We start from the raw sequence: 20843 nt of genomic DNA on the forward strand, positions 1-20843 counted from the left end.
GCTGTTCTCACTGTTTTCCCTCATTCCTTCATGGGCTGTGGGCATCACTAGCAAGACAAGCAGTTGTTGTCCATTCCGAATTACCCTTGAACTGAGTGGTAGTTCAGTTCAGTTCCCACTCTGATGGATAGTTAAGAGTCATCAGAGGGCAGTTAAGAGTCAAACACATTGCTGTATCAGGAGTCACATGTAGGCCAATCAAGGACAGCAGTTTTCCTTTTATATAGTACATTAGTGAGCCACTAGTTCTGTTCTCTAGATTTATTAACTCAATTCAAATTCCACCAGTTGCTGTGTCTCAAGACCATTAGCCTGGACCTCTGAAACACCAGAGAAGTGACGTTATTCCAATCCCACCGTCCTCCCAACTGCACACTATGCTGATTTTGTTTGAGTGATTTGCGTAGGTACAGAATTATTTGGCTTGGGAGGGGACAGATCCTGACTGAAGTAAATGAGTGTTTAATCCCACTTAACCTACACAAAAAGAGCTAAATTATGTTGAAACTGTGTCAACTTTGGAGGAAAATCTCTATTTCTCCCTGTGAGTCAGAATCTGTTGACAGATCCTGTGTCTGTCAGTTACTAAGTTCAAGATTTGAGTATTCGCTTCTGTGGAGTGCCAGAAAAACATATGGATGAATAATTTGGGTCCAGGGTTATATGACACTTGCACAGTGTATAAAGGGCTGCTCATATTATTTTCAGCTGATGACATTGCCTGGAGTTTGACTGAGTAACTCCAGCCAATTGGAAAGGTTTCCAATCACAGTTTGATAGTTTAATATGTGGGGAGTGGGTGTGGGATATTGTGGGTCCAATACTAACACACATGTTGGCAGCTTCTCGGCCCCAATTCTCCACATAACAACTTCCAGTTTCTCCACTGTATGTGAAAGGTTAGCACTTTCCTATTGGGAAGGATGAAAAGCCCTGTCAGAGGGGAATACTAGGCTATTCTTGTGTACTGTGCAGCAGCTAGTTAGAGGCCAGTGCTGTTGAAGCCCAGGGTAGATTATCTAGATGTCCTGTTGGTAGGTCCTAAGGGAAAACAAGAGAGGACATCACACAATACAAACAAAGCCTGGTACTGTACACAAAGAACACAAGCTGATGTACCATTCACTAGTCATATAACTGAAGCAGACAGAAGCATTGTACTTTTCAAGGTAGTGAGCTCCCTAATATTGAGAAGCTAAATTTTGGTATTAACACAAATATTGATATTTATATAAAGCAACTAAGAATGTATAAGATCTTCCAAGTAAACTTTAGAGATGTAAAAGTGTTTGTCATTCTATAGCCATTGTTCTTCAGGTCCTGGCATACGGATGGGTGCTGAGGCGTATTGAGTGCCTGGTGTTTGACACTAGAGCAAGGCTTGCACTTGTGTATTGAGCTGCTAAGATCCTGAAAAAGATGTAAGTTCAGAATGAGCTCCATTACACAACCTATAAGTTGTGAATTATGCAATTTCTCCCCACCCCCCACCCTCCACTCATTTATCTCTCCACCCTTCAGGCACTCTGCCTGTAATCCTGATGAAGGGCTTTTGCCCGAAACGTCGATTTTCCTGCTCCTTGGATGCTGCCTGAACTGCTGTGCTTTTCCAGCACCACTAATCCAGAATCTGGTTTCCTGCATCTGCAGTCATTGTTTTTACCCAATTATGCAATTGATACAGATTTTGCAACAGAGACTCCTGACGTGATCTGCTATAAAAGTGGTTTGCTTTCATCTGATCTGCTGTTAGTATCCATTGGGTATGTCAACCTCACCTTTCTAACTTTGCTGCTTTGCAGAAATGAATCTGTTGGTGCTGTCTGTTTCTCCAGGGAAGTTTTGTAGTTTGCTGCCTGCATAAATATCTTTCTGGATTCACAGGTTTTCAAGAAAGAAGAGGTGTGGTGCTAGAAGGGCTTGTCCAAGCCACAGATACTCGACTTGCACAGGTCAGATGGTTTGTATGTGAATACATACAAATTCAGCAGGGAATGGAGACTGGGAATCCAATTTTGACAGGCTTGTGTTTTCTGAGTCAGGAAGAGGGGCAGGGAGGCACATACTTTTGGTGGGAATCTGAAGTGTTAAATATTTCATATGATTCCCAACCTAATAAATGGAAGTGCTTCCCAGTTTTGTTGTGTGTTCCAGTTTTAGCATTGTTTTGCCTCCTTAAAAATGCTGGTGGAGTCCATTGTCATTTTACAGAAGAACTCTTTTAATTCCAGCAAGACCTTTCCCTTTGCTATCTTCACACTAATTGGAGTTTTTGCTCCCTTTCAGATTATTCTACCCTCTCATGTGACTCTATCATCATCACTCCATCATTCTGCATGTTTCTGGTGTTAACCCCATTACACTCCCACTCCCCTAAAATCTCTGTTCCTATCATGTTTGTAATCTATACTTTTCCACTCTAAGGATCAGAGGTCTTTGACCATTCTCCCTGATCTGGTATTCAGTCTCCTATTGAACTCGAGTATATTCTGACTGGCTGTGTGAATGTTCTTTTCCTGGCTGGTTGCAGATTTTTTATCTTCTTCTGAGTAGTTAACCCAAGTTTCTATTGGTTTTTTATTCAAAGATATGAATGCTTTCCAGTTTCTTCCTTCCATAGTGGTCTGGCTCAACCATATACAATCTTGTTTGTGTAATTACTTTTCCTAATAATTACACCTTCTGTCTGTTGATCTTTTACGCAGACTTTCTCCCCAGGCTGTAGCTCTGGTAACTCTTGTGCTCTGTGTCAATGATTGGAGTTTCTCGCCTGATTGCCTCTTCCTCTCAAAGTTTCTTTCTCTTGTTGTTGTTCTTTGCACTATTAAGTTTTAAAAAGTATAGCATATATGGAAAGTATATGGGTTCTCAGTTTCATCAGTAACTCACCACAACAATGATGAAGATCAATAACCTAATAGAGTAAGATTGAGGTTTTTGATTTTCTTCAATGCAGGTTTAACTGGAGTACCACTCTCTCAACCTCAACATTTACTGGAGGATGATGAGCTGAACTGGTAACTAAAATGGAATCATATTCATGTTCAAAATTTTTGAAATTGTGAATTTGCAAATTTTGATCCATTGTCTGACATGACAATGACTGGAATTCTGTATATGGAATAAATTAGTTTGTGCAATTGGATGACTATTTCTGCTGAGATACCATAGGAAATGGTAAACTTCAACAATCTGGAATAATTATAACTGTAAAGCAGGTTTTTCCCCTTGAACCCAAATAAATCCATGCTCAGACAGGTTTGAGACTTGTTGCAAAAGGTAATAGTGGTTGTTCCTGGCTGTTTACAAATGATTTCTTCCATGGATTGAGTGATATCTGACCACCAGACTGATCACTGCACTCCCCCATGACAATGCTCTGGGTGATTTTTTGAAGATCGTCAAGAAATCGGTATAAGAAACCTGTCATTGAAGATGAGTAAATCCTAAGTGCCAGTGAGGTGCTTACACTATTCAAAGCACTGGTGTCATATCAAATTATTGGGTACATTGTCCAGCCATTCTTCAGACAATAATTACAGATTTGAAGCTACTCTTCACTTCATTATTGGTCTTTTCTTATCTCTTGTAACTTCCTTTTATTAACTGGTAGATTCTAAGTGAGAAAAGACATGTGGCTTCAACCTCCTTGATGAAATCTAAATGCCCCATTCAGTTTTACTTGATGGTATCCTCGGGAGTGTGTCTGCCATTGTTTGGTATTTTCATTGCACTTTTTCAAGTATTTGTATCATACCTTACAAATATGAATTTGAACCATCTTGATTTTTTTTGAAACTATAAAGACTATATTTTTTTTCTGTAATTTTGATTACAGACTGGAAGGGGAAGAGGACTGTTTAAAAATCAAGGATCCTAGAAGGGATTGCTGCACATTTTAAAAGTAAGCCATGAGCACCCTTTGTTAGTACTGTTTACACTATTGTTTGTTCAAGTTTAGATGCAGACCACCTGGCTCCCCCATGGGGTTGTGTACAAAATGGAGTCTGGCTGGTAACAAATAGCTGATTGGTCTGTGGAGTAACAACAAGTTGTTAATGAGAATGGTCTTCTGCCTGCCAATAACTAAATGATTGGCTTCTGGGATGTGCACCATATAGCCAGGAGCCTGTGGTCTTCCAGAAAGCAAGGTGGTTTTTGTCTTTCTGCAGTAAAAAAAAGCTTAAAAGCCTAATGAAAGCAGTTTATTTTCCCTTACCATTTGCTGTAGATTGTGGTTTTTATCCAATAAGTCAAGGATTTTATGAGGTTTGAACTAGCAACTTGCTGGAAGTGAAAGTATTTGGAGAAAGAAGATCAAGGAACAGCAAGTTTTAACAAGTCCAATGGATCATCTCAGTGAAACCTGTAAATATGAACCATTTTTCCAGTCTTCCCCTCAATCCATAACACCAATACTTTTTGTGTCATTCTGCATGTGTGTGAAAGGGGAGTTTGTAAGGGGGTTATACAGTGTTAATGAATAGAGTTATGTATCAATGGTTCATAGTGGATTACCTACAGCTAGAGTCCATTCATAGAGTCATAGAGTCATAGAGATGTACAGCATGGAAACAGACCCTTCAGTCCAACCCATCCATGCCGACCAGATATCCCAACCCAATCTACTCCTACCTGCCAGCAACCAGCCCATATCCCTCCAAACTCTTCCTATTCATATACCCATCCAAATGATTCTTAAATGTTGCAAGTGTACCAGCCGCCACCACATCCTCTGGTAGCTCATTCCATACACGTACTACCCTCTGTGTGAAAACGTTGCCCCTTAGGTCTCTTTTATATCTTTCCCCTCTCACCCTAAACCTATGTCTTCTAGTTCTGGACTCCCCGACCCCAGGGAAAAGACTTTGTCTATTTATCCTATCCATGCCCCTCATAATTTGTAAGCCTCTATAAAGTCACCCCTCAGCCTCCGACGCTCCAGGGAAAACAGCCCCAGCCTGTTCAGCCTCTCCCTATAGCTCAAATCCTCCAACCCTGCCAACATCCTTGTAAATCTTTTCTGAACCCTTTCAAGTTTCACAACATCTTTCCAATAGGAAGGAGACTAGAATTGCATGCAATATTCCAACAGTGACCTAACTGATGTCCTGGACAGCCACAACATGACCTCCCAACTCATGTACTCAATACTCTGACCAATAAAGGAAAGCATACCAAACGCCTTCTTCACTATCCTATCTACCTGCGACTCCACTTTCAAGGAGCTATGAACCTGCACTCTAAGGTCTCTTTGTTCAGCAACACCCTCCATTAAATGTATAAGTCCTGCTAAGATTTGCTTTCCCAAAATGCAGCACTCGCATTTATCTGAATTAAACGCCACCTACCATTGGCCCATCTGGTCCAGATCCTGTTGTAATCTGAGGTAACCCTCTTCGCTGTCCACTACACCTCCAAATTTGGTGTCATCTGCAATCTTACTAACTGTACCTCTTATGCTCACATCCAAATCATTTATGTAAATGACAAATAGTAGAAGACCCAGCACCAATCCTTGTGGCACTCCACTGGTCACAGGCCTCCAGTCTGAAAAACAACCCTCCACCACCAGCCTCTATCTTCTACCTTTGAGCCAGTTCTGTATCCAAATGGCTAGTTCTTCCTGTATTCCATGAGATCTAACCTTCCTAATCAGTTTTCCATGGGGAACCTTGTCAAACGCCTTACTGAAGTCCATATAGATCACATCTACTGCTCTGCCCTCATCAATCTTCTTTGTTACTTCTTCAAAAAACTCAATCAAGTTTGTGAGACATGATTTCCCACGCACAAAGCCATGTTGACTATCCCTAATCAGTCCTTGCCTTTCCAAATAGAGTACATCCTGTCCTTCAGGATTCCCTCCAACAACTTGCCCACCACCGAGGTCAGGCTCACCGGTCTATAATTCCCTGGCTTGTCCCTACCACCTTTCTTACACAGTGGCACCATGTTTGCCAACCTCCAGTCTTCTGGCACCTTACCTGTGACTATCGATGGTACAAATATCTCAGCAAGAGGCCCAGCAATCACTTCTCTAGCTTCCCACAGAGTTCTCAGGTACACCTGATCAGGTCCTGGGGATTTATCCACCTTTACCTATTTCAAGACATCCAGCGCTTCCTCCTCTGTAATCTGAATAGTTTGCAAGATGCCACCATCTATTTCCCTACAGTCTATATCTTCCATATCCTTTTCCATAATAAATACTTATGCAAAATTCTCAGTTAGTATCTTCCCCATTTTCTGCAGCTCCACACAAAGGCCACCTTGTTCATTTTGAGGGGCCCTATTCTCTCCCTAGTTACCCTTTTGTCATAGAGTCATAGAGATGTACAGCACGGAAACAGACCCTTCGGTCCAACCTGTCCATGCCAACCAGATATCTCAACCCAATCTAGTCCCACCTGCCAGCACCTGGCCCATATCCCTCCAAATCCTTCCTATTCATATACCCATCCAAATGCCTCTTAAATGTTGCAATTGTACCAGCCTCCACCACATCCTCTGGCAGCTCATTCCGTACACGTACCACCCTCTGCGTGAAAACGTTGCCACTTAGGTCTCTTTTATATCTTTCCCCCCTCAACCTAAACCTATGCTCTCTACTCCCTGATCCCAGGGAAAACATTTCATCTACTTATCCTATCCATGCCCCTCATAATTTTGTAAACCTCTATAAGGTCACCCCTCAGCCTCTGAAGCTTCAGGGAAAATAGCTCCAGCCTGTTCAGCCTCTCCCTATAGCTCAAATCGTCCTACCCTGGCAGCATCCTTGTAAATCTTTTCTGAACCCTTTCAAGTTTCACAACATCTTTCTGATAGGAAGGAGACCAGAATTGCATGCAATATTCCAACAGTGGCCTAACCAATGTCCTGCATAGCTGCAACATGACCTCCCAACTCCTGTACTCAATACTCTGACCAATGAAGGAAAGCATACCAAATGCCTTCTTCACTATCCCTTCTACCTGCAACTCCACTTTCAAGGAGCTATGAACCTGCACTCCAAGGTCTCTTTGTTCAGCAACACTCCCTAGGACCTTACCATTAAGTGTATAAGTCCTGCTAAGATTTGCTTTCCCAAATGCAGCACCTCGCATTTACCTGAATTAAACTCCGTCTGCCACTCCTCAGCCCATTGGCTCATCTGGTCCAGATCCTGTTGTAATCTTAGGTAACCCTCTTCGCTGTCCACTACACCTCCAATTTTGGTGTCATCTGCAAACTTACTAACTGTACCTCTTATGTTTGCATCCAAATCATTTATGTAAATGACAAAAAGTAGAGGACCCAGCATCAATCCTTGTGGCACTCCACTGGTCACAGGCCTCCAGTCTGAAAGCCAACCCTCCACCACCACCCTCTGTCATCTACCTTTGAGCCAGTTCTGTGTCCAAATGGCTAGTTCTCCATTTATTCCATGAGATCTAACTTTGCTAATCAGTCTCCCATGGGGAACCTTGTCAAACGCTTTACTGAAGTCTATATAGATCACATCTACTGCTCTGCCCTCATCAATCTTCTTTGTTACTTCTTCAAAAAACTCAAGCAAGTTTGTGAGACATGATCTCACCGGTCTATAGTTCCCTGGCTTGTCTTTACCGCCCTTCTTAAACAGTGGCACCACATTTGCCAACCTCCAGTCTTCCGGCGCCTCACCTGTGACTATCGATGATACAAATATCTCAGCAAGAGGCCCAGCAGTATCTTCTCTAGCTTCCCACAGAGTTCTTGGGTTCACCTGATCAGGTCCTGGGGATTTATCCACCTTTAACTGTTTCAAGATATTCAGCGCTTCCTCCTCATTTTGCAAGATGTCACCATCTATTTCCCTACAGTCTGTATCTTCCATATCCTTTTCCACAGTAAATACTGATGCAAAATATTCATTTAGTATCTTCCCCATTTTCTGTGACTCCACACAAAGGCCGCCTTGCTGATCTTTGAGGGGTCCTATTCTCTCCCTAGTTACCCTTTTGCCCTTAATATATGTGTAAACATTCTTTGGATTCTCCTTAATTCTATTTGCCAATGCTATCTCATGTCCCCTTTTTACTCTCCTGATTTCCCTCTTAAGTATACTCCTACTTCCTTTATACCCTTCTAAGGATTCATTCGATCTATCCTGTCTATACCTGACATATGCTTCCTTTCTTTTCTTAACCAAACCCTCAATTTCTTCAGTCATCCAGCATTCCCTATACCTACCAGCCTTCCCTTTCACCCTGACAGGAATATATTTTCTCTGGATTCTTATTATCTCATTTCTGAAGGCTCCCCATTTTCCAGCAGTCCCTTTACCTGCGAACATCTGCCTCCAATCAGCTTTCGAAAGTTCTTGCCTAATACTGTCAAAATTGGCCTTTTTCCAACTTCAACTTTTAGATCTGGTCTTTCCTTTTCCATCACGATTTTAAAACGAATAGAATTATGGTCGCTGGCCCCAAAGTGCTCCCCCACTGACACCTCAATCACCTGCCCTGCCTTATTTCCCAAGAGTAGGTCAAGTTTTGCACCTCCTCTAAGTAGGTACATACTGAATCAGAAAATTGTCTTGTGTGCACTTAAGAAATTCCTCTCCAACAAAACCTTTAACACTATGGCAGTCCCAGTCGATGTTTGGAAAGTTAAAATCCCCGACCATAACTACCCTATTATTCTTACAGATAGCTGAGATCTCCTTACAAGTTTGTTTCTCAATTTCCCTCTGACTATTGGGGGGTCTATAATACAATCCCAATAAGGTGATCATCTCTTTCTTATTTCTCAGTTCCACCCAAGTAACTTCCCTGGATGTATTTCTGGGAATATCCTCCCTTACCACAGCTGTAATGCTATCCCTTATCAAAAATGCCGCTCCCTCTCCTCTCTTGCCTCCCTTTCTATCCTTCCTGTAGCATTTGTATCCTGGAACATTAAGCTGCCAGTCCTGCCCATCCCTGAGCCATGTTTCTGTAATTGCTATGATATCTGAGTCCCATGTTCGTAACCATGCCCTGAGTTCATCTGCTTTCCCCGTTAGGCCCCTTGCATTGAAGTAAATGCAGTTTAATTTATTAGTCCTAACTTGTCCCTGCTTGCCCTGACTGTTTGATTCACTTCTGTTCTCAACTGTACCAGTCTCAGATTGATCTCTTCCCCACTGTCTCCCTGGGTACCCCCCCACCTTATTAGTTTAAATCCTCCCAAGCAGTTCTAGCAAATTTCCCTGCCAGTATATTAGTCCCCTTCCAATTTAGGTGCAATCCGTCCTTCTTGTACAGGTCACTTCTACCCCAAAAGAGATTCCAATGATCCAAAAATGAGAATCCTTCTCCCATATACCAGCTCCTCAGCCATGCATTCATCTGCTCTATCCTCCTATTCCTGCCCTCACTAGCTCGTAGCACTGAGAGTAAACAGGATATTACTACCCTTGAGGACCTCCTTTTTAAATTTCTGCCTAACTCTCTGTAATCTCCCTTCAGAATCTCAACCTTTTCCCTTCCTATATCTTTGGTTCCAATGTGCACAATGACCTCCTGCTGGCCCCTCTCCCCCTTGAGAACATTCTGCACCCTCTCTGAGACATCCTTGATCCTGGCACCAGGGAAACAACACACCATTCTGCTTTTTCACTGCTGGCCACAGAAACGTCTGTCTGTATCTAAGACTACAGAATCCCCTAACACAATTGATGTTTTGGAAGCCGACGTACCTCTCGTTGCATTAGAGCCAGTCTCAATACCAGAAACTTGGCTGTTCGTGCTACGTTCCCCTGAGAATCCATCACCCCCTATATTTTCCAAAACAGCATACCTGTTTGAAATGGGTATATCCACAAAAGACTCCTGCCCTAGGTGCCAACCTCTCTCACCCTTCCTGGAGTTAACCCATCTATGTGACTGTATCTGAGACTTTCCCACCTTCCTATAACTGCCATCCATCACATACTGTTGCTGTTGCAAATACCTCATCGCTTCTATCTGTCTCTCCAACCGATCCACTCGGTCTGATAAGATTTGCATCCAACAGCATTAATGGCAGATATAATCCGCAGTAACCCTTAAACTCTCTTTAAACTCCCACATCTGACAAGAAGTACATATCACTGCAAAGGCCATTTTTGCTCCTTCACAATCTACAGACCCAAAAAATATCATCGTCTTATTCCTCTACAAAACACTGCCCCAGGCTAAATTAAGAGCTATGGCTTATATTTTAAGTTTAATCAAGAGACATATCTCCAAAAACATATAATCAAGAAACAACCCACTACTCACTAACACAGCCTTTCTCTTGGACAGACTTAAAACAACAATTAACTTATCGGATTCTGTGCTGTGAACTACGCCCAAACCGGTTCCTCCAAGATTAGTTGTGAAATTCACTGTTTGTTAATTTTCCCAGTTCCTTAATGTATTTGTAAAAACCCATTGGATTCTCCTTAATTCTATTTGCCAAAGCTATCTCATGTCCCCTTTTTGCCCTCCTGATTTCCCTCTTAAGTATACTCCTATATATGCTTCTAAGGATTCACTCGATCTATCCTGTCTATACCTGACATATGCTTCCTTCTTTTTCTTAACCAAACCCTCAATTTCTTTAGTCATCCAGCATTCCCTACACCTACCAGCCTTTCCTTTCACCCTAACAGGAATATACTGTCTCTGGATTCTTGTTATCTCATTTCTGAAGGCTTCCCATTTTCTAACTGCGAACATCTGCCCGCAATCAGCTTTCGAAAGTTCTTGCCAAATATCATCAAAATTGGCCTTTCTCCAATTGAGAACTTCAACTTTTAGATCTGGTCTATTCTTTTCCATCACTATTTTAAATCTAATAGAATTATGGTCACTAGGCCCCAAAGTGCTCCCCCACTGATGCCTCAGTCACCTGCCCTGCCTTATTTCCCAAGAGTAAGTCAAGTTTTGCACCTTCTCTAGTAGGTACATACTGAATCAGAAAATTGTCTTGTATGCACTTAACAAATTCCTCTCCATCTAACCCTTTAAAACTATATGGCAGTCCCAGTCGATGTTTGGAAAGTTAAAATTCCCTACCATAACCACCCTATTATTCTTACAGATAGCTGAGATCTCCTTACAAATTTGTTTCTCAATTTCCCTCTGACTATTAGGGTGTCTATAACACAATCCCAAAAGGTGATCATCCCTTTCTTACTTCTCAGTTCCACCCAAATAACTTCCCTGGATGTATTTCTGGGAATATCCTCCCTCAGCACAGCTGTAATGCTATCCCTTATCAAAAATGCCACTCCCCTCCTCTCTTGCCTCCCTTTCTATCCTTCCTGTAGCATTTGTATCCTGGAGCATTAAGCTGCCAGTCCTGCCCATCCCTGAGCCATGTTTCCGTAATTGCAATGATATCCCAGTCCCATGTTTGTAACCATGCCATGGGTTCATCTTCCTTCCCTGTTGGGCCCCTTGCATTGAAATAAATGCAGTTTAATTCATTAGTCCTCCCTTGTCCCTGCTTGCCCTGACTGTTTGATTCACTTCTGTTCTTAACTGTCACCCCCGCCACCCACCCCTCCCCCACCTTACTAGTTTAAATCCTCCCAAGCGGTTCTAGCAAATTTCCCTGCCAGTATATTAGTCCCCTTCCAATTTAGGTGCAATCCGTCCTTCTTGTACAGGTCACTTCTACCCCAAAAGAGATTCCAATGATCCAAAAATGAGAATCCTTCTCCCTTACACCAGCTCCTCAGCCATGCATTCATCTGCTCTATCCTCCTATTCCTGCCCTCACTAGCTCGTAGCACTGGGAGTAATTACTACCCTTTAGGACTTCCTTTTTAAATTTCTGCCTAACTCTCTGCAATCTCCCTTCAGAATCTCAACCTTTTCCCTTCCTATATCATTGGTTCCAATGTGCACAATGACCTCCTGCTGGCCCCTCTCCCCCTTGAGAACATTCTGCACCCTCTCTGAGACATCCTTGATCCTGGCACCAGGGAAACAACACACCATTCTGCTTTTTCTCTGCTGGCCACAGAACCGTCTGTCTGTACCTCGGACTACAGAATCCCCTAACACAATTGATCTCTTGTAAGCCGACGTACCCCTCGTTGCATTACAGCCAGTCTCAATACCAGAAACTTGGCTGTTTATGCTACGTTCCCCTGAGAATCCATCACCCCCTACATTTTCCAAAACAGCATACCTGTTTGAAATGGGTATATCCACAAAAGACTCCTACACTGGATATCTACCTCTCTTACCTTTCCTGGAGTTAACCCATCTATGCGACTGTATCTGAGACTTTCCCCCCCTTCCTAGAATTGCCATCATCACATACTGTTGCTGTTGCAAATTCCTCATTGCGTCTAACTGTCTCTCCAACCGATCCTTTCGATCTGATAGGATTCACATCCAACAGCATTTATGGCAGATATAATCCGCAGTAACCCTTAAACTCTCTTTAAACTCCCACATCTGACAAGAAGTACATATCACTGTACTAAAGGCCATTTTTGCTCCTTCACAATCTACAGACCCAGAAAATAACACCGTCTTATTCCTCGCCAAAACACTGCCCCAGGTTAAATTAATAATTATGGCTTATATTTTAAGTTTAATCAAGAGACATATCTCCAAAAACATATAATCAAGAAAGAACCCACTCTAATCACTACTGCAGCCTTTCTGTAGGCCACTCTTAAACAATGATTAACTTATCTGCTTCTGTGCTGTGAACTTCGCCCAAACCGGTTCCTCCAAGATTAATTGTGAATTTCACTGTTTGTTAGTTTTCCCAGCTGCACTCCGATGTCCAGTGATACATGAATTCAAAACAGCAAAGGCAGTAACTGTGCAGGTTCTCTCTCTCTCTCTCCTGCAATGTCCTCACCATGTGTTTCCTTTGTCTGTTCTTCTCCCTTTTAATACTGCTGTTGTTTTGACTTTTTTTTCCCAAAGTTCCAAAACAATGCAATAGCATATAAAACAGTAATTGCTGCTCCTGGAATTCAAGGAAATCATCTCCAGCACCTAAAATACCTAAATAAAGGAGCAGCTATTACAGCTAGAAATTTTTCCCATCCTCCATTTTGGATTACCCCTGTCCTGTTATTTGTAATAAATACTAATTCTTGATAAGTACAGAAATCTGGCCCACACTTTCTGTGAACCTGAGTCTAAAAAGACAAGTATATTTGTGGAATTTAGATTATGTTGTGTCAGGTCTGTTCTACCTGACAGTGACCATGATTTGAACTTCAAGAATTGTACATACTGGTAGCCCTGTCAATGCTGGATCGTTGGTCCCAGCAGGGAGAATATTTCAGGAATTCAAAATGAGCCTGTATATTGATACTGCACTGTGATTGTGTCAATGCTTGGAATTAATGATCGCTGTGAGGCGATCTCTCATAGACTGTACCATAGTGCACCACATGTTAAGAAATATGTCGTTTACGGTGTGTAATGGTCAAATGTTGGCACCAGCTCCTTGTGATGATTTTAATTTTTAAGGTATGTTGACCTGCTTTTTCAAGACATGTGATATTAACAGTTATGAAGGGTATCCTTCAGTGGAGAAAGGTGGGGTACTGTGTTGTATCTCACAGCCAGTATGCTGTACATTTTAAAGTGTTATGCTCATTATATCATCACTGTGTCATGGGATGTGACCTAAGGGTAGAAAGGTCTCTGTCTTCATCTTAACTGGAAGCATTTGAAGCCTGACATGCTGATGGCAGAGTACAACTACTTGCAACAGAATAGCTCAGTATTAGCCCAGTCACTGAAGAGCCTGTGATCATAATGCAGGTAGGTCCTGTGTTCAATATTTCAGTACTGCATTATGCACATTTGGTTCTTATGTTACGGGAGCTCATGTGAATGTTTCCTCATTGGGTACAGATAGCCTGCAGGAGGCAAAGGTCAACATCATGGTGGCACATCAGGGTGTACTGCAGAGCAGATAGGAAGCCTGTGAAAGGATCAGAGTCCAATTCCTGACCCAGAGATTGGGGATCTGGTCCTCAGAATCTTCCCCAAGTACGGCTGAGTCCAACGGCAGTGTCATAGTAAGCTTTGGAGTCCTTGTGGAAGGAGCCCTGCTTTACCTGACCCACCAGCAGTACTGCAAGGTCTCTGCCCTTTATTGGGAAGCTGTCCTTGACACCCTCAAGCTGTTATATTTTCTTGAAGCTTGGGTTAAAACAGGTTGGTTGGAGGTTGTCAGCCTCATCTTTAAATGTACAAGCCCCTTTCACTAAACCCCACGTTGCTGTTTGAGGATAGGTCGCTATGGGTTGATTATTTGAAATATTGTTATAGCTTACCTGACCCCGGGCACATCTTTTTGAGCGTTTAAAATTCTCACCAATGATTCCCAAAAGAAAAGATGTTGAAACGGTGTGCATTCCTGCAGTGAACACTGGAAAGTACCAATACAGAAAAGATTCTGATAGTGGCTGGGAAGGCAATAGCTGCAATGAATATTTATATTGTTGCAACATTATTTGTCACATTACCAAACCTGATATGCAAAACTTGCAACATGTACCTCACTGAAGACTTGTTTGTGCAGGCCAGCTTATGTAAGTAAGTTAGACTCGACAACATAAGATAGTCCAACAGTTTTACCATTGAGCTCAATTTTCCAAAGAATAGGCATTTTGGTGGCAAGTGACCACTACTGCTAAAACTATACCTTTTAACGAGAAATACCTGTATTGATGATTTCTGGATGTCCCAATGCATTTTACAGTTAATGAGCTGCTTTTAAAGTGTAATGCATCTAATCACGGCTCGCTCCCTACAACAGCAATGTAGTGAGGACTGGATAATCTGTTTTTGTGACACTGGTTGAAGGATAACAATTAGCCCCCTATTCTTCCAAGTAATGACTTAGGACCTTTTACATTCAATTGAGAAGACATCAGTTAATATTTTACCCAAAAGACGGAACCTCTCGTGCAGCATTCTATGTGTGACCTGAAGAAGAGTTGTATTGTGTTATATCTCGTGATTAGCATGGCTTTAAGAGACACAGTATGCCAGTATATCTTTAACAGACACGCTCATGATATTATGCCATGTGATCTGAGGATATAAAGGCCTCAGATGCCATCTTACTTGGTGAGTGGCTTGGAGGGGAACTTGCAGGTGGTGGTGTTCCCATCTATCTGCTGCCCTTGTCCTTCTCGATGGAGGTGTTCATGGGTATGGAAGGTGCTGTCTAAGGATCTTTGGTGAGTTTTGGCAGTGCATCTTGTTGATAGTACACACTTGCTAGTGAGCACCAGTGGTGGAGGGAGTTGATATTTGTGGATGTGGTGCCAAACAGACAGAATGCTTTGTCTTGGAAGGTATTAATCTTCTTGAATGTTGTTGGAGATGCACATACCCATGCAAATGGGGAGTATTCCATCACACTCCTGACTTGTGCTTTGTAGGTGGTGAACAGGCTTTGGGGATTCAGGCTACTCACAGCAATATTCCTAACCTTCAAGCTGCTCTTGTAGCCAATGTTTTTATATGAGGAGTCCAACTGGGTTTCTGGTCAATCCTGTTAACTCCCAGGATGTTGATAGTGGAGGATTCAGTGATGGTAACACCATTGAATGACAAGGGGTGGTGATTAGACTGTCTCTTATTGGAGATGGGCATTGCCTGGCATTTGTATGGCGCAGATATTTGCCACTTGTTAGCCCAAGCCTGAATATTGTCCAGATCTTGTTGCATTTGGACATGGACTTCTTGAATATCTGAGGAGTTGCGAATGGTACTGAACATTGTGCAATCATTGGCGAACATCCCCACTTCTGACCTTGTGATGGAGGGAAGGTCATTGATGAAGCAGCTGAGGATGGTTGGGCCTTGGACACTACCCTTAGGACCTCCTGCAGAAATGTCCTGGAGCTGAGATGACTGACCTCCAACAACCACGACCATCTTCCTATGTACCAAGTATGACTCCAACCGATGGAGAGTTTGCCCTCTTGATTCCCATTGATTCCAGTTTTGCTAGGGCTCCTTAATGCCACTCTCAATTGAATGTGGCCTTGTTGTCAAGGGCTGTCACTCTCACCTCACCCCTGGAATTCAGCTTTTTTGTCCATATTTGAACCAAGGCTGTAATGAGGTTAGGAGCGGAGTGGCCCTGGTGGAACCCAAACTGAACATCAGTGAGTAAGTTATTGATAGCACAGTTGATGATGCTTTCCATCACTTTACTGATGATCAAGAGTAGACTGATGGGGCAGCCATAATTGGCCGGGTTGGATTTGTCCTGCTTTTTGTGCACAGGACATAATTGGGCAGTTTTTCACATTATCAGGTAGATTCTAGTGTTGTAGCTGTACTGGAAAGTTCTGAAAATGTCTGAAAAAGTAGTTTGAAGTTTTACCAAGAGTCTGCACATGATCTCAGATGAGCCCAGAGCTGATGATTCTTAAATGGGAGGGGAAGAGAATCATGAAGAAGCCACATCCTGTTGTTATTGCACAGCTAGCTGAAGAGAGCATTACTGTCTACTATCCACCATCTTTATTCGAGACTGATCATTGCTGCAAGGACATTTGATGAAAAGGCAAGAAATCCTTTGGAGAGTTCTTAAGAAGTTGTTATTTTACAACATATATACATATATTCCCGATGTTAGAATGCAAAAGTGTAATATGCATTCCTCTAATGTAAATTCTAGCTCAGCTCCTTCATTGTTAAGACCTGCTGATTTAATAAGGTGAGAGTCTCCACCCCTTGTTTGTTCTAAAGATTAAATGTGAAATCTGATCCAGCAGCTTCAACACCCCTTGCCAGTGGACCTCAGTTCACGTGACAAAATGGTCTTCGTTTTTCATAAAGCAGGCAATCTCTTCCAGGTTTGGATTCATTAGAATGTAAGAAATAAGAGGAGCAACTGGCCATTTGGCCCTTCGAACCTGCTCTGTCATTCAGGAAGTGATGGTGGATCGATTGTGGCCTTTACTTTCCTGCTAACCCTATCCTCCATAAACTTGACTTCTCTCATCAAAGAAAATCCGCCTACCTCAGTCTTGAATATATGTAACAACCTAAACTCCATTGCTCCATCCACAAGAAAATTCCAAATGCTACTGACCCTCTGGGAGAAAGAATTTCCCTGTATTTCCACCTGAAATGGGAAACCCTGATATTGAAATCTACAAGCCCTCACAGGTGAACTATCTTCTCAGCATCTACCCTGTCAGGCCACCTTAGAATCAAATATGTTTCAAGAAAGTCTTCTCTTATACTTCTAAATGCCAATGAATATAGGCTGACCTGCTCAACCTTTCCTCATAAGACAATGCCCTGAGGCCAATAAGCAGCCTAAAGAACATGCAAGTGCATAAAGAGTTCAGAAAGAGCTGTGCACAGTACTCTAGTGAGGTCGCACCAAAGTCTGTGTGTATATTCTGTCCTACTGTGTAGGAACCTTTAGGCTGCCAATTCATCTCACCAATGAATTGTTCTCTTTGCTGTTATCTGTGTCTACCCAAGCCTGATCTTCTGAACCAAGATTATTTCTCACTATTGTACTGACCTCATCCATAACGAACAGAGCTACCACACTTCCTCTTCCTTTCCTGCTGTCCTTTCAAAATGTTAAATACCTTTGAATGTTCAGGTACTAATTATGGTCACTTTGAAATGAAACCTCTTTAAGGGCTATCATGGTGTAATCATTTATTTCTATTTGTACCATCAATTCACCAAATTATTACCAATGCTGCAAATTTTCAGATTATGAGGCTTTGATTTGGTCTTTTCTAAAAATATTTTTGTCTACTGTGACCTTATTTGCTTGTGCTCTGTGATGTTTCTATGCTGTATGCCTTTCTGTCACTCTGGTTATCGTTACCAGTATTATAACCCTGCATTATCGCCTTGTCCTTTATCTTTAGCTTTCCACATCACCTGTCACAGAAGGCCATTAAGCATAGGAGCAGAAGTAAGCCATTTGGCCCATTGAATTTGCTGCATATTCTATGAGGTCATGGTCAATCTGATAATCCTCAACTCAATGTATTCAATCTCTCCTTATTAGAAAATCCCTTCACCCCATTATTTTGTTTAAACCTCTCTTTCTATATAACCCTCGTTATAAGATTTGACAAGACATTGTGGTTTGGCTGAAGGCCCTCTCTACACACAGCCCCCTCTTTCCCAGTGCTGACGACAGTGACCCCATCACTCAAAACCCATTCCTCCCCACACCAGTTGGAGTCACACGTTAAACACTCTGATCTTATCTGTCCAATGTCAATTTGTTCATGGCTTAGGGAATACTCCAGGGCTTGTTCAGTTTGAAGTTCTGCTTTTTAATGTATCCCCTAGCTATTTATACTCCCTCAGACGACATTTGTTTTTAAATCTTTGTGAAAATGACAGCTAGGTAGTTCCCCTCACACAAAGATGATATCCTTAATGCAAGCACCGAGTATGTTACACAGCCATCAACACTCACTTCCTCCTGCAGAGAACCATATCGTTCCTTTATCTGTACTGTTCCCTACTCCAATTACATTCTTGTTAATCTTTTTGATTTTAATCGTCTTTTCCAATCATTGGGAGTCAGTTAGCTCAGTTCATTGGATGGCTAGTTTGCAATGCAGGTTAACACCAGCAGCATGGGTTCAATTTCTACACAGGCTGAAGTTACCATGAAGGAGTCTCCTTCTGCACCTCTCCCCTTGCCTGAGGCACAATGACGAGCAGGATGAACCACCACCAGTCATCTTTTCCTAATGACGGCGTGGGGCTGTGGCAACTATACTGTTAATCCTCCCAATCAAGCGGCTGCTGTGATTGGTTAACTCAGGCTCCCTGCAGTCCCTGCTCACACCCACATAAGTTGCAAGAACCTTGATCTGATGCTCACTATGCTGCTCCCTCTACATTGAGGAGATCTAACTCATATTGGGGGAGCTGCCACACTACAATCCTTGTATAGTGCATGGGTGATTTATTTAAATGTATTGACAGCTGAAACCTTTTTTTGTCTAGGGTGAATATGTGATTATTTAAAAAGCTGACTTGGGCATTATTCTGTGCAGGAACTTGCAGATTCGAGAAAACATCAATGACCATTTTGTGGACTACCCCCTATTCAGTACACAGCAAGGCTATCGTGGGCTTCCTACATTTGTAGCTCTGTTTCTCTCTCACTCTGAGCTTGCTGTCCTTGGCCACCTACACTGTACCAATGAAGCTCAAAAGAAAAACAACACCTTGTGTAGAAAAACAGAGGGAACGCTTCAAGTCCATTGACCCTTCATCAGGAACTCAACACAATTCTGAGGAACAGTTGCTTTCAGTTAGTTAAAAATCACACAACACCAGGTTATAGTCCAACAGGTTTAATTGGAAGCACACTAGCTTTCGGAGCGATGCTCCTTCATCAGGTGATTGTGGAGGGCTCGATCGTAACACAGAATTTATAGCAAAAATTTGAAGTGTGATGTAACTGAAATTATACATTGAAAAATTGATTGTCTGTTAAGCCTTTCATCTGTTAGAATACAGTGATAGTTTCACTTCTTTCATGTGTAAATAACAAAACCCTTTTTTTTAAAGTTGCATTCTCGGGTTAGCTGTTAACAATGGTGATAGATAGACAATGTGTTGAAGGTGTTAGCCCCCTGTGTTCTCTGTCTATGACCTGATGTTTAGATTGATTCCAATCTAAAAAGTGAAATAACAGAGTTTTACATAAATTCATGCACTTTTTGAGCTCAGAGTTCGACATGAATCTATATGGTTTTTGTGCTCATCTTCACATTATCAATGGAGATAAGCACCTCACCAAGACCTTCCCCACACCTCCACTACTTGCCTTTAAACAACCGCCAAACCTCAAACAGATCATTGTTCGTAGCAAGCTGCCCGGCTCTCAGGACAACTCCATACAACCCTGTCACGGTGGACGCTGCAAAACGTGTCAGATTGTGGACATAGATACCACTATTACGCGTGGGAACACCTCCCACCTTGTACATGACAGGTACTCATGTGACTCAGCCGACATTGTCTATCTTATACGTTGCAGGCAGGGATGTCCAGAGGCATGGTACATTGGGGAAACCGAGCAAAGGCTACGACAACGGATGAATGGGCACCGCACAATAATCAACAGACAGGAGGGTTCCCTCCCAGTTGGGGAACACTTCAGTGGTCCAGGACATTCAGCCTCGGACCTTCGGGTGACCATCCTCCAAGGTGGACTTCGGGACAGGCAGCAGAGGAAAGTGGCTGAGCAGAGGCTGATAGCTAAGTTCGGTACCCCTAGGGAGGGCCTCAACCGGGATCTTGGGTTCATGTCACATTACAGGTGATCACCATTGCACTACACACACACACACACACACACAGATATTCCTACACACACACACACACACACTCTCACATGCACACGGACACAGATACACACAGACGCGCACACAGACACCCACACACACCCTTATAGACACACAGACTCCCACACATGCACCCCCTCACAGACTTAAGACACTCTGCACTCACTACACACACACACATACACACACACACTTTCTCACACTCACAACCCCCACCCCAGACAGACACACACACAGACAGACAAAGACCCACATGCACACATATATATTGTGTGTGGTGATTTTTTTTGATACAAAGTTACATTGCACTTGTGTGATTTTTAACTTTGTACACCCCAGTCCAACACCGGCATCTCCGAATCATGCTTTCAGTTAGATACTTTACAGCCTTCTGACCTCAACATTGAGTTCCGTTTATTGTCATCTATTTATGTTACATTATAACCTTTATCTCCATTTTGATTTTGAGTTGACAGTGTTGATTGATATTTACACATCCAGACACTTC

General features: G+C 42.5%; 1 long non-coding RNA gene across 1 annotated transcript; it reads left to right on the forward strand.

The window, feature by feature from the left end:
* The first annotated feature begins 1343 nt into the window (after nt 1-1343).
* LOC122558679 (uncharacterized) lies at nt 1344-20254 on the forward strand. Its single transcript, XR_015759881.1, has 5 exons — nt 1344-1421; nt 1885-1952; nt 2957-3017; nt 3839-3904; nt 20029-20254. It is a non-coding gene; the product is annotated as an uncharacterized LOC122558679 (long non-coding RNA).
* The last annotated feature ends 589 nt before the right edge of the window (nt 20255-20843 follow it).

This window comes from Chiloscyllium plagiosum, unplaced genomic scaffold (genome assembly GCF_037043375.1).
Source record: "Chiloscyllium plagiosum isolate Xiang-an unplaced genomic scaffold, Cpla_swu_hap1 HiC_scaffold_17, whole genome shotgun sequence".
Lineage (NCBI taxonomy): Eukaryota > Metazoa > Chordata > Chondrichthyes > Orectolobiformes > Hemiscylliidae > Chiloscyllium > Chiloscyllium plagiosum.